At 31.1% G+C, this 13,088-nt stretch overlaps 1 long non-coding RNA gene across 1 annotated transcript; it reads right to left on the bottom strand.

The window, feature by feature from the left end:
- Nucleotides 1–10,914: 10,914 nt before the first annotated feature.
- On the bottom strand, nucleotides 10,915–12,904 carry LOC106418229. Its single transcript, XR_001283640.3, has 2 exons — nucleotides 12,213–12,904; nucleotides 10,915–12,133 (listed from the first exon to the last, which is right to left on the bottom strand). It is a non-coding gene; the product is annotated as an uncharacterized LOC106418229 (long non-coding RNA).
- Between the last annotated feature and the right edge of the window lie 184 nt (nucleotides 12,905–13,088).

Below are 13,088 nucleotides of genomic sequence, written 5' to 3'. Positions count from 1 at the left end.
CTTTAATATTTTTAACGGGAAACTAGCGGGAAACTTAAATAGATGTCTTTCTAGACGACTTAAAACTAAGTTGTCTGGTTTAAATTATTTAAGCAGGAAAATAATTTTTTAAAATTTTAGGCGGGAATATTTGGACGACTTACATGTAAGTCGTCTGGTTTAAATGATTCACCAGACGACTTACAAGTTAGTCGTCTAGACCCTAAACATAACCCCTAAACTTAATTAACTAACTAAACACTTCATAAAATCAAATTAAACTTCAAAAGTGTTTACTATACACAAAAATAAACACTTATAGGTAAAAGTTTAATTTAAGAAAAAAACATTCAAGCTTTCCAAAATCTAAACCTAAGAATACATACAATACTACAACATATGTTGTCAAACCATAAGAATATCATGATTAACTACTTTCACTCATCTATGCTGAAAACTATTCAATTTTATTATATCTTAATTTACATTACTTAAAACTGTTTATAATTACATGATTTTAATTTTTCATTTGTCAAAATATTTTTTTTAGAATTTTAAAATTATTTTTAAGATCAACTACGCCAGACGACTTACTTGTAGGTCGTCTAGACGACGTCCATCATCTCAGAAGACTTATACGATTTACTGGGACTATATTTGTAAAAAATGGCTTATGTTATTTTGTTTGGTCACAAGGGGCTGACTGTAATTTCACAAGATTTTTATGTTAGTTTTGCATTTGATTCAAGTTTCGGTATACTTTTGCAATCAAATGCAAGTTTTTGAGTCATATTTGGCAAATCCCCCATTTTAAAATCGGTTAACCAATGATAAAAAAGACCATAAAATCTAATTGGTTGAAAAGTTTCCGATAAAATAAAGTAAAATTAAAATCTTAAAATTTCATGTAAATTAAAACAAAATAATTCTTCTAAAACATCATCTGTATTGAATATAAGATTGTTTTCTGAGTGATTTAGAGTAAATTTAATAGTTATATACAGTTATATTCAAAATATGAAACATTGATATATTTTGTAACAAAGGAACAAGATAAAAATGAGTTGACCGCAACGACATTTGAAAGACAGTTGATCAATAACTCAAAATTATAAAGTAAAATCATATTTAATGATTGATTGATCATCCCCTCGAATTTGTTTCCATAATTCTTCCAAATCTACCTATTTTTTTGTTTACAAAAATTATAGTTGACATTATATTTTATGAAAGTATAATAAAGGCATAAAAATCACAAACCTACATAGTTACACAACCAGAAAAATATGTTAGTTTCCTAGTTTTTCATTATTTTGTTTGTCTTAGAAAAGATCTCACATTTTATTTTATTTTTGATTTTTTTTTTTAATTTTTACCATAATTTATCGTCCCATATTATTTGTTGTTGGGGATAAAAGTTCTTAATCATAGTTTGATAAATAAATTTTATAAATAGAATGACATTTTTGATTAGTTGAAGTAACCTTTTCTTATTCTACTCATTAGTTTAAGGGATGTGAAAGTTAATTCATAAGTTATTTTTTTATATACTTGGGAATATAAGTTTTATACCAAAATTAAATCTTAAAGGTATGTGCAGCTCATCCGATAAAAATTTTCTCTAAAATTTTAAATAAGTCAAAGTCTATATATTTTCTCTGTGGCCATAAAATAAAATATAGTAGAATGCTTTTAAATCTAGGTTGCTTAGTTTTCTAGAATTCACCCACCAGTAAGCCACCACCTTGTGTTTATATATGTTATCGTTAATATTATCACATTTAACCATTGTATTGTTTTTTATTAGTTGTATTGGCTGCGAGAGTTAACCAATATGACCTGTCTAGATAAAATTAGTTCTTAGCCACAAAATTATGTTAATTATATAATAGTGATTCGAGTTCTATGATAAATAGTTGCCATATAAATAAGATTTGAGTAATTCAGCCTATCAATCCATTTCTTAAAAAAATCTAAATAACTATATTACTTATTATTTATTATCTTCAAATACTTGTATTTGCATTAGATACATTCAAACCAGTCATATTTTTAGTTTAGCTCTAGTTTTAGTGCATGTTAATTATCGTGCACTTAGGTATTTGTGGATTCAACCATAAAATAGTATTTTATTCTAAGAAGGGTATATTTGATAAGGATTTTTACAAAAAATGTATATTTGATATTTTACACATCTAAAAATATATATTAAATTTTAAATAAAATGTTTTACTTTTTTGATAAATCATTTCTCAAATAAAACAATATAAATTAAATATTCAATTTTTTTTTTTTGAAATTTATAATTTTGTTGTTGTTAACTACTCTTTTCGTTTCATATTAAATTTCATTGTAAAGTAAAATTTTTGTTACAATACAAGTGTTCTTTTAAAGTTTCAATACTAAATTTATTAATTTTATTATCCAGTTTTTTTTATTGGTTGAAATATGATTAACTGTATAGGTGATGATAGTTTTATTAAAAAATATTTAAAATAAATATTTTCTTAATCTTTGTGCACAAATTTAAAACGACGCTTAAAATAAAATAGAAAGAGTAATAAAAAATGCATTGAAAACGTTTAAAAAATATTTTTGAATTTTTTTAAAAAAACTTTGATTTTTTTTGAAATGGATAGAGTATAATTGATCGTTGTGTATTTAATACAGTTTTATTTGTAATATTATATTAGAAGTAGTATTTTCAAAATAACTTTACTTCAACGTAGCATATAATATATTATGCCACTAAAATTTGGAGACATATTTATAATTTTATTAAGATTATCTTCATCCATAATTTTAATAAAAGATATGAGCATTTCAAAAATGAAATAACTAGAAAGATGCTCATGTATTTTTCTTAGGCTTTCAGTTAAATAAATTCTAACAACTTAGAAATCAATAACAAATATTTTAAATCTGTAATAATGAATATAATTCTTCAAATAATATTTTCAAATATGATTTTTACTATAACAAATATTAATAATTTTTTTGTTTGTTTACAAGGGGCTGATTGTAATTTCAATAGCCTTTTAAATTACTTTTGCATTTGATTCAAGTTTAGATTTATTTTTGCATTTGAAATCAAGTTGTGAGTCATATTTGACAATTTTTTTTATTTTTTCAGGAAGAACCTAAAATAGTAAGACAGACAGATTAGTTGCACATGCAAACAAGAAGCCTTCCGTCACCATTCGTGGTTTAAGCGGCGGGTTGTCTTCACATGCTGCCACGTGTTAACGTATCTGAGTTCAAAGCAACCTTTTTTATTCTTTCCGCCAATAAGGACACTTAGCCTCATCCTTAAAGTTTTCTCCGTGGACCTTTCTCTCCCTTTGCCTCATGTCTTCGTTTCAATATTTTTTTTGGTTCCGTTTTGTTTTAATGTTTCAGTTTTTTGGGTTAACATGTTTGTTGAGTTAACAAAGAAAACATGTTTACCAATATATTACGCATTAGAAACTGATTATTTTCTTAAACTCTTTTTCTCTTTGAGTTACTTGGCTCAATGGTAAAGGAGTTGCGGTTGTAACTTCCGCCACTCGGATTCGATTCGCGCTGGAAAAAACTATTTACAATGCTTGGGTTCCCGGCATAGAAGTGAAAACACATTTTTTTTACACCAAAAAAAAAACATAAGATCAAATTAACAATTTAATATATTATATATACATATATATATGTATATTAGATCAATATCCGCTTAAGTGATATTGTATCTGAATAAGTACGACCTATAATATTTGGACTAAAAAATAGGACACTAGATCAATTCAGAATCGATAACTTAAATGGTTAATTCATACGATGTTTTTTACCAAAAAAAAAACTCATACGATGTTTGAAGCATACCAAATTTTATTAATAACTTTGGCTATAAAAAGATATTAGCTCCTCTTACGAGTTTGTGTCTAACTTAATCCAATGAAACTATAAATCATAAAATCCAAATTACTTTTTTGTTGAAATAATTCATATACCTACATGTACGTAGACGTACTCATACTCGTATCTATATACAAATAGAACATCCATTGACTACTAGGATAGCGCCACGGTAGCCTCTACGCTTTGCGTATGCCTCTGCGACCTTAGCCTTTAGTTTTTGTCCATTTTAAACCCGTCACGTCTCACCATTTTTCTCTCGTCCCTTATGTCATCAACTTTCTTTTTTTGAAGATATAGTTGCATTAAAAATAATCTCGAATATTCATTGCTTCAATGCTTGTCTTCTGTATCCGTGTCTAGTCTTCTTCGCTACATAAAACAATAGAAATGACTATAATAATAATAATAAATATATGAAAGTATTTATTAAAGATACCGTAAATGAATACTTCTACGAGGAAAAAGTTTAGCTTTTTGTTATAGATTGGATATGCTTCTTTGGATGTGTAGTTGTTGTGGTAACGGTTAGGTGATAAAACAGTTTTAGCTTATGAGCTACGGTGAAACCGTCATAAAACTTGTAGGAGAAGGTATTAGCATGTCGCTATATTTAGCATGCATGTAATGACTATGTAATTGATATTTTACTTGCGTTAATTGATATTTTGCTTCGAGAATTAATTAACCAATTAATGTCTGCTATATTTAGCATGCATGTAATGACTATGTCATTGATATTTTACTCGCGTTTATTAGACTTTAGTTCAAGTTCACATTATTTTAGACTTTCTAATCTAAAATAGATGTTTGGGTCTTACCAACACCACTTGTCGTTAAAAAAAAAAAATAGTTTTTATGATGAAACTCGATTAGTTTTATAGAATTTGTATGCTTTCGAAATTTGTAGATATTATTATTTTTGGTTTGAGTTTGCTTCTACTCTCTCTTTTGAATCTTTTAGTACATATATTTTTTCCTTAAACTTTGAGATATTCCAGATCCACATAGAGATCTAAACTAATCCTCGAAAAGGTTGTGTGTTCCACATATGAATTTTCACTCTATATATTCAAATGACCGTAACATAGGTCTATATCTGTGTGGCACAAAATGAAGTGTGGTGAGATGCTTTCGAACCTAAATTAATTAACAATCCAAAATTCGCCTACTACTAGATCACCATCTTAGTTTCAGTACCAGGGCAGAGACGAAGCTAGGTTCATCAATAAGGGTGCAAGTGCACCCAGTGTATTTTATATATTTAAAATCTTACACTAGACCAATAAGATGGAAGTGGTTAGTTTGATTATGGTGCACCCGTGATTTTCTAAGAATCCAAGTTCAATTCCACCAAAAATACATTTATTAGTTATTTTGCACCCACTTAAAAGTAACACTAGATTCGTCCCTGATCAATATTGTTTCTTAGTTTTTAACGTTCTATAAGTCTCGTCATCATTGGTTAATCGTATTGTTATCGTAATCATTTTTTTTGTTAACATACAGTTCTTGACGCATGACCTTTAGATCGTAGTCACCTGCAAGGTTATGGTGAGTAAAACCATATGAAATTCCAAAATCATCCAAAAGCTACAAGTAAAGAGCAGAGAGTAAATGATGAGTACCTTGCAAGATATAGGTGTCCTGGAGTTGAGCGAGCTCCCAACATAGTTCAGGAATAGTCTACGAGGAAGGATAGATTGAGCAAATATGTAGTTATCGTAATCATAATATTGCCCATAGTCTTGGGTGGGTTAAATGGGTGTATACGGTTTTGTTTGGAGGGTTGGAGGCAGCAATCTCCATTTCACCGTCTCGAATGACGGTACCGCCTATTTGTAGACTCCTCCTCGTACTGCCGGTGGGGCGATGTTGAATGGGTTTGCAGCATCGTGATGTATTTCTTTGTGGTTGTGTTGATGATTGAGTCTCTTGGAAGCTGTAGGTCTTTACCCGTTGCTTCAAGGTTTGAGCCGCCTTTTTCTCCGGGAGGTCACGACAACTGAGAGCTTAGTCCCCTCACACCTCTCCTTTGGGTCATCGACGCTACGTTACCTCCGGTTCATCTCTTAGACTATTCTTCTTTGTAATAGAAAGTGCATTTTCATTATAGATGCCTTGTTTAGTTTCAATTTATGCAATTCTATTTCTAGTTTTCTTCGTATTTCTGTAAAAAATGAAAATTTGGTATAATAAACTTAACATTTTACCATAAAAAAAAATATTGCATGTAGTCAGATCTATACTATTAAAGCAGAATCCCTCCAATATATTTACAACCAAATGCCGCTACCTTTTTTTTTTTTTTTTAAATGAAAAACGTCCATGTTAATAGACCAATCAGAATGCTTTGTTTTTATATCCCATCAAACCTATTTAAGCCCACTGCCGAGTAAACCCATGCATTTTGAAATCCAAACAGAAAATGATTGTTTAGCCCATCAAATTCATCTTTATGATCAAGCGTTATACTATGAAAACCCCATCAAATCATCTTTTTTTTTTTTCAAACCATATACCCTGAAATGAAAACACTAACCAAGATGAATATAACGTATAGATAAACAACAATGTAAATCAAACCAAAAGAGTAGCGTACTAAGGTATATATTAACGTAACCAAGATAGTGGACACTTTAATAACCAAAAATATTAAAATAAATATATTTAACCACAAGTTACTAAGATATATTCCGAATCTAATAACAATATTTATTTAAAAATTGATTTATTTTTAAAATAATTTCAATTTATATACATTTTTTTTATATAGTTTGGATACCATATCTATTTGTAATTTTTCAAATCATTCCCTAATTTTCGTAAGCAATTTGAGTAACATACTCCTAAATTTCGGCAAATATTAATAATTTAAACATGATACGCTTTAGCTATATTCACGGTACAAGTAAATATATAACCAAATATAGAAAAAGAAAATACGCTTTAGCTACATCCACTGTTCAAAAAAAACAATCTATAATTATATTGCATGTACAATACTCACATAATATCTTAGATTTCAAATTGATAACTGAATTTACTACTATTAACTAGAAAATCTCGCCAAGATTTAGAGTATTCCACAAGTTTTTCAAAAGCCTAAACAACTCTCCCTATTGCCTCATCCTATTATAAATAACGACGACTCTTCCTAAACAAACTCATACCGTCAAACAAACAAATGGCTTCAAAAATTCAAATCAAAACATCGAATGCTTCTAATGAAAAAGTCACCAGAATCAACGACTTGAAGCCATGAAACACCACTAAGATTGTTCATGTGAAGGTTATACATTCTTGGAAGCAAAACATTAAGCTAGGCGGGAAACCATGGAATTCGTCTTGGCTGATGAGAATGTAAACAATCCTAACTTATTTATTGACGTTTTGATTTGTGTTTATTTATTTATTTTATATGTTATTTGAACTTGCGCTTAATGATGTTAATATTTTAAATGTATTTGTAACATGTACAAGGGGCATAAAATTCATGCAACCTGCAAAAAGACTTACATTGAGAGTAAAGGAAGACTTCTTCCGGTTGGAGCATGGCGCAACATCTAAAACTTCCATGTTAGGCATGCAGGAGGAGCTTATCGCACAACAAACCATCCCTACAAGATTGTATTTAATCCAAATACAGTCGTTAGTCGGTCCAATGAAAAATTTCATGAATGATGAGTTGTATCTTAATTTGGTCGATTTCCATTGAGATTTATCTCGAACACTTGATGAAAATTTCTTAATTGGTAAATTTATAAGCCATAGTGCATCAAAAATATATTTATATACTTGCTATTAATAATAACCTTTGCAATGTATTATTTTAAATTATGTGCTATGAGACATCAAGTAAGTTTGCTGTCATTTAAAAACAATCCAAGCGCTTATTTCAGTCTAAAGAAATTACACCTAACCTTGCTTTTGACTTGCGCCATAGTGATTCAAGAATACCATGTTGCATTTGGGGCAACTTAACCGACATACTCCATTCTGCCTGCAATCAAGACGATGGAATGGTGACTGGTTTGCTAAACTGGTTTGCTAAACTTGGAAAGTTTAGAGGTACATATTTGAGTTCTATAAATTTGAACCGTGAAACAAAATAATATTTGTATAAATAAGACTGTCTAACATCTACCCTACTAAATGATTAAAATGACAGGAGAACTACAAATCTATAATGCCTTTGATGCTTCTCAAATGATCATCAACCCTACAATACCCGACGCAGAAGCATTTAAAGATATGTAAGGGCATAATCTATTGCTTATTTTTACAGTAGTTATTTGTCTATCATACTATTTTTTTTAAGAAAATTATTATCAGGGACAATGGCGATGACACAACTCTAATGACTATTGCTCCTTTTGATTTGCTACCTGCGATTAGTCAGTCTCCAAGCAATCGTTTGGATATTGCAAAGCGCAAGGATTATAAACCTTGAAGAACAAGAGCTCTCTATCTTCGATTATCTGGGGATCCAGCAATCTGTTTTTGGTATGAATAAACGAGAGACATGAGTTATTTTCATGTTTAGTGAGCATCAGAGAAATATGTAGAGTAAAACTGTAACTTGAAGAACTTGATCCAGTCTCCTCCTTTGCTTAAGGAATTTAAACTGTGAACTCCGTGGTTCCATGCAACTACGATATCCCTGCTAAGATCTCTCACTACAGACTCCGAAATCTCGAATCTCCACGGAGGTATTTTTTGACCTGAAGAAACCCAAAGCTGTCGAAACAGCAAAATATGTCAACAAATTACAATTGATTTCAAAAGAGAAACATGCATAGATTGATGCATACGAGTACTTACATCTTTGACGGCACAAACGAGAGTCCATACAGAGCAACATCACAAACGAAAGTTGGTCTGCAGACGAAGTAAATGTGCTTTCAGAGAGAAGTATTCTTCACATTTCTCCAAAGTACGATGTCTGCAACTGCATATACATCAAATAAGAAACAGACTTAAAGCAATGTAGCGGGACACTTACCCAAGAACATATCAATCTAACATTATAATTGTTACTGGGGAGATGGTTCTAACCTTTTCCACAACCAAGAAGCTGATCTGCTTTAGACTGAATGGTCGTATCATCAGATTTCTCAAGATCGCTAGAGAACCACTTAACCGTTGATGTCCTACGAATTCAACCAAATTATTTTAACTTTCTTTTTTCTGTTTTTTTTTTGTAAAAGTAAATGGTCGGTTACAATAGAATTTTGTCGGTACAGATTGTTTTTTCCTTGGGCCATTTGGGTCTAATTAAGTAATTTAGGCTGACAAAATGAAGTCCAATTTAAAGTGTTTTCTATTTATGAACAAATATAAATTCATATTAAACCCATATTCTAATTGTTTTTTAGTTTATTATTAAATTTAACATATAAGTTTTACTTTCATGAAAAACTAAGAACACATAATGAAAAACTACAATATATTAAATTTTAAATATAATAGTTTATTAATAAGTTAACTGTAAATAAAAAACTTTTACATATATAAATTTTCCATAATTAAGTTCATTAATTAGAAGTATATATAACTTTTTGCTCCTTTCAGAAAATCAATTATTCTTTTGTAAACCTCAAAAATCACATTTTCAAAAAATTAAAATGAAAACATTACAATTATAATTTGCTATAAACAAACATAAATATACGAAAAATTCTTACATTTTAGAAGTATTTTATCTCTTTAAATCGAATTTTAAGAAGAAAACGAATCTGTGCTTTAAAAACGCAGATCAAAATTTAGTAACAAATTAATTAAATATATGAATAGTAATTACTTGGAAGTGTTTTGTCGTGACGGAGAAAATAACAACGGGAGTCGCACTCGCACATGTGAAGAGTGCAATGATGCGAAGCAAAGCTGCAATGGATAAACTTGCAATTTCGGATTCTATTTTGTCGTCTTTTGCTAAGTAATTAGAATTGTGTGATTATTTTTATTCACTAATCAGGTTTGCATTTTTGGGATTTATAATTAACACAAAAAATGGAAATAGCAAATGAGCTGAGGACAACACGTCACGAAATGTTTTGGGAAAGACGTGGCGAGTTTGACTGGGAGGAGATTGTTCAGTTATGATTTGCTAATTTACAGCTGTGTGACCAATTAATTCCTTTGCGGCTCCTTTTTCTTTCTTTACATATTATCTACTCAAACCATGCAACAATTTCATATTTGTTTATTTGTTTCCTAACAAACAAAAACAGAGTTGATTACATATTAAGACACATTTTATCTTCCTTTTATATAGAGGGACATATTCCACATGTAACACATTTTCTGGTGAGTTCAAGGGGTTGGTTTGACAAAACAGCTCTTGTGAAAAACGGGATTGAATGTTGTTTCGTTGGGAGGAATAGTCTTGTTTCTAATTGCTTTTGCTTTTAGACATTAATTTAGTTAAGGTTTACATTTTTTTTATTATTCATTCAATCTTTTGTTTTTAGTGATTTTTTCTCATTTTTCAGATATATAAAACAAAGACAATTGTTACAATAAATTGTAATTTTTTTCTCCACATTTTAACATTCACTTTCATATATGTATTTTATATATTTTAACAATTATATAAATCACTTGAACATAAAAAAATGTGGACGTGGATATCAAGATGTGGACAAACTTCTCTGTTTTGATACAACAAAACGTGGACATGGATTCGTGTAACCAAAACCTCACCAAAAAGAAAAAAGAAGAAGAGATTTTGGACTTGGACTCATGTTAACAAGATGATTCATGTTAACAAAAGAATATATGGAGTTGTGGACATGTAGTCATGTGGACAAGGACTCATGTGGACAAGGACTCATGTGGATAAGAGAAGAAAACGTAGACATAATAAACTCATGTTAACAAAAGAATAAAAACGTGGACATGGACTCATCATATTAACAAGGAGTCATGTTACCAAAATCTCAACAAAACACTCACCACAAGTTATAGACTAGATCACCAAACTCGATGGCTTGCTGGAAAAATAATAATATGAGGGGATTGAGCCGGGATTTCGGTTTGTAATTTAGGCGCACGATGGGTATTCCATTAAAGAAAGAGTTATATCATCAATATTCATTAAATACAAAGCAAAAAAGAGTACAAGAAACATCTAACAAGTGAGATTGACATGAACTAAAAATCAGATTGTTACCTTGGCAATAGTTTGGAGTTCCCTAGCAGTCATATCAAGAGCAGCCGCATACCCTTAAAACCAAACAAATGATGGAGGTACAAATCTATGGCAGGAATTGTCTCAACAAAAGACTCTTTTTCATCAAAGATCTCTTGAGGCTGTTTCAGGGAGTTTTCATCAAGAGCTCTTGTTGTTTCAGGGGGATTGTTTCCACAAAATTGTGTTCCTCCCTGCAATCTGGACAAATATTTATCTCGCTTCTAGTTGCTTCAGTGGCATGATAGTGGGAGCCACATCTACCACACTACCAAGAGTCGAACTGTTTTCAACATCAGAAACATGTTGGGTGGCCTCCTCATTCACACTAGACTCGCATTAAACAGTCTGACTTTGATCCATATCACCAAGCTGATCACTGAAAAAACTCATAGCTCTCGTGTCTGCTACCTTCATTTGATAAATCTACCATGCCAAAGGCATTAATTTGTCCGACGATCAGATATAGTTGACTAGTTCCAACAAAATCTGGAAAGAGGTTATCTCACGGTGAATTTGAAATGTCTGGTGAGTTTTAAGGGTTCTCGAGGCAGTGAAACTGTAGCTGAATCCCAAGTTCATCCACTCTCTGAAACTCCACCGCAACTACCTTGAGCTCAGCCACGACGGATCCCAAGCTCAGCCACGGCAAATCCCGAACTCATCCACGATCGAACTTATCCACGATTGAACTCATCCACGATCGAACTCATCCACAATCGAACTCATCCACTATCGATTTCACTACGAGCTCTGGTCTTATCATCACATATCGATCCTCTCTTGAATTTTTTTTTTTGAACTCTCATCAGGAAAAGCTGTCTACCACTCGGAAGAGATCCCATTGCTCACCGTCTTCGCCACAAGTGGAGACGAAGATATTGAAGTAGCCACCGTTAACCTTCTTCACGAACTCGGAGTCGCACTTGGTGAGAAACAGAGCAAACCTCTTCTTCTTCTGCTGCTCCAACATGCTTGATTCTCAGAGATCACAGAAAAAGATGTCAACTTTGAGCAGAAGATGATTGCTATGCATTTTCTTGTCTTCAAATCTCATGTCCACATAATCTACTGTAACCATAAGAAAAAAAGTAAGATCATTTCTTAACTGAAGCATAAAAATCAAGAAAATGTAAGAAACAAAACTCACCTTGTAACCATCTCAAAGCAAGAACCAGAAGAAGAAGATAAATGGGTTTTTGGCTTCAAGACAGAGAAAGAAATCAGTTCTTCATTGTCTTCAAAACGAGAATGAAGAGGAATTAAGTGGGATTAGGGTTTCTGGATTTGGGAAAGTGAATTTGAGATTTGAGATAAGAGAAATGTAAAGTTTTTGGTTTGTCGGTAGTATAGTTTAAAAAATATATATATTAGCTATTTAGCTAGGATAAAAATATAAATATATAGTTGGGGAACATCAACTGAGAACATGTTCAGTTCCGTTTCGTTTTTTTTTAAGTTAGGGTCATTCGTATCTTTTCGATGTGTAGAAGTGTCCCTCAAGCGCTATGTGCTTTGAGGTGTAATTGCAAAGTGGAAAAGCGTCCCACAATGTAAAATTTCTTTTCTTTTTCTGTTTTTTTTTCTTATAAGAAAATAGCAAACAAACCCCATCATCTTTATGGATCGAGAGAAATTCATCACTTTATTGCACAGAGCCGGTCTAGAATAGAAACACAAGTTTGGTGTGCTTCTAATTTTAATTGAATTTATTTATATATTCAAGTGGCCAATTATTCTCGATAATATTCATTAGCACAACTAGGTCAGTTCCCGGGCTACGCCCGGGTTATTTTCTAATAAAATTTTGATCCAAAATATCATATTAGATGTAGGTATTGTTTGTTTGAACACAAAAAGTTTGTTGGTAATCAATATTTTTGTTTGAGATGGAAAGATTGTGTGTTATAATATGTGTGGAAAATTTGTGTATATCGAGTTTACGCAAATGTTTAAAAGCCAAAAAGCTGTAAGTAAAGTAGATAATGGAGGAAGCAGATTAAGTCTTTCGCAGATAAGAATTTTT

This window comes from Brassica napus, chromosome C3 (assembly GCF_020379485.1).
Source record: "Brassica napus cultivar Da-Ae chromosome C3, Da-Ae, whole genome shotgun sequence".
Lineage (NCBI taxonomy): Eukaryota > Viridiplantae > Streptophyta > Magnoliopsida > Brassicales > Brassicaceae > Brassica > Brassica napus.
The sequence above is the reverse complement of the archived record's forward strand: the minus strand, read 5'-3'. Positions and strand labels throughout refer to the sequence as shown.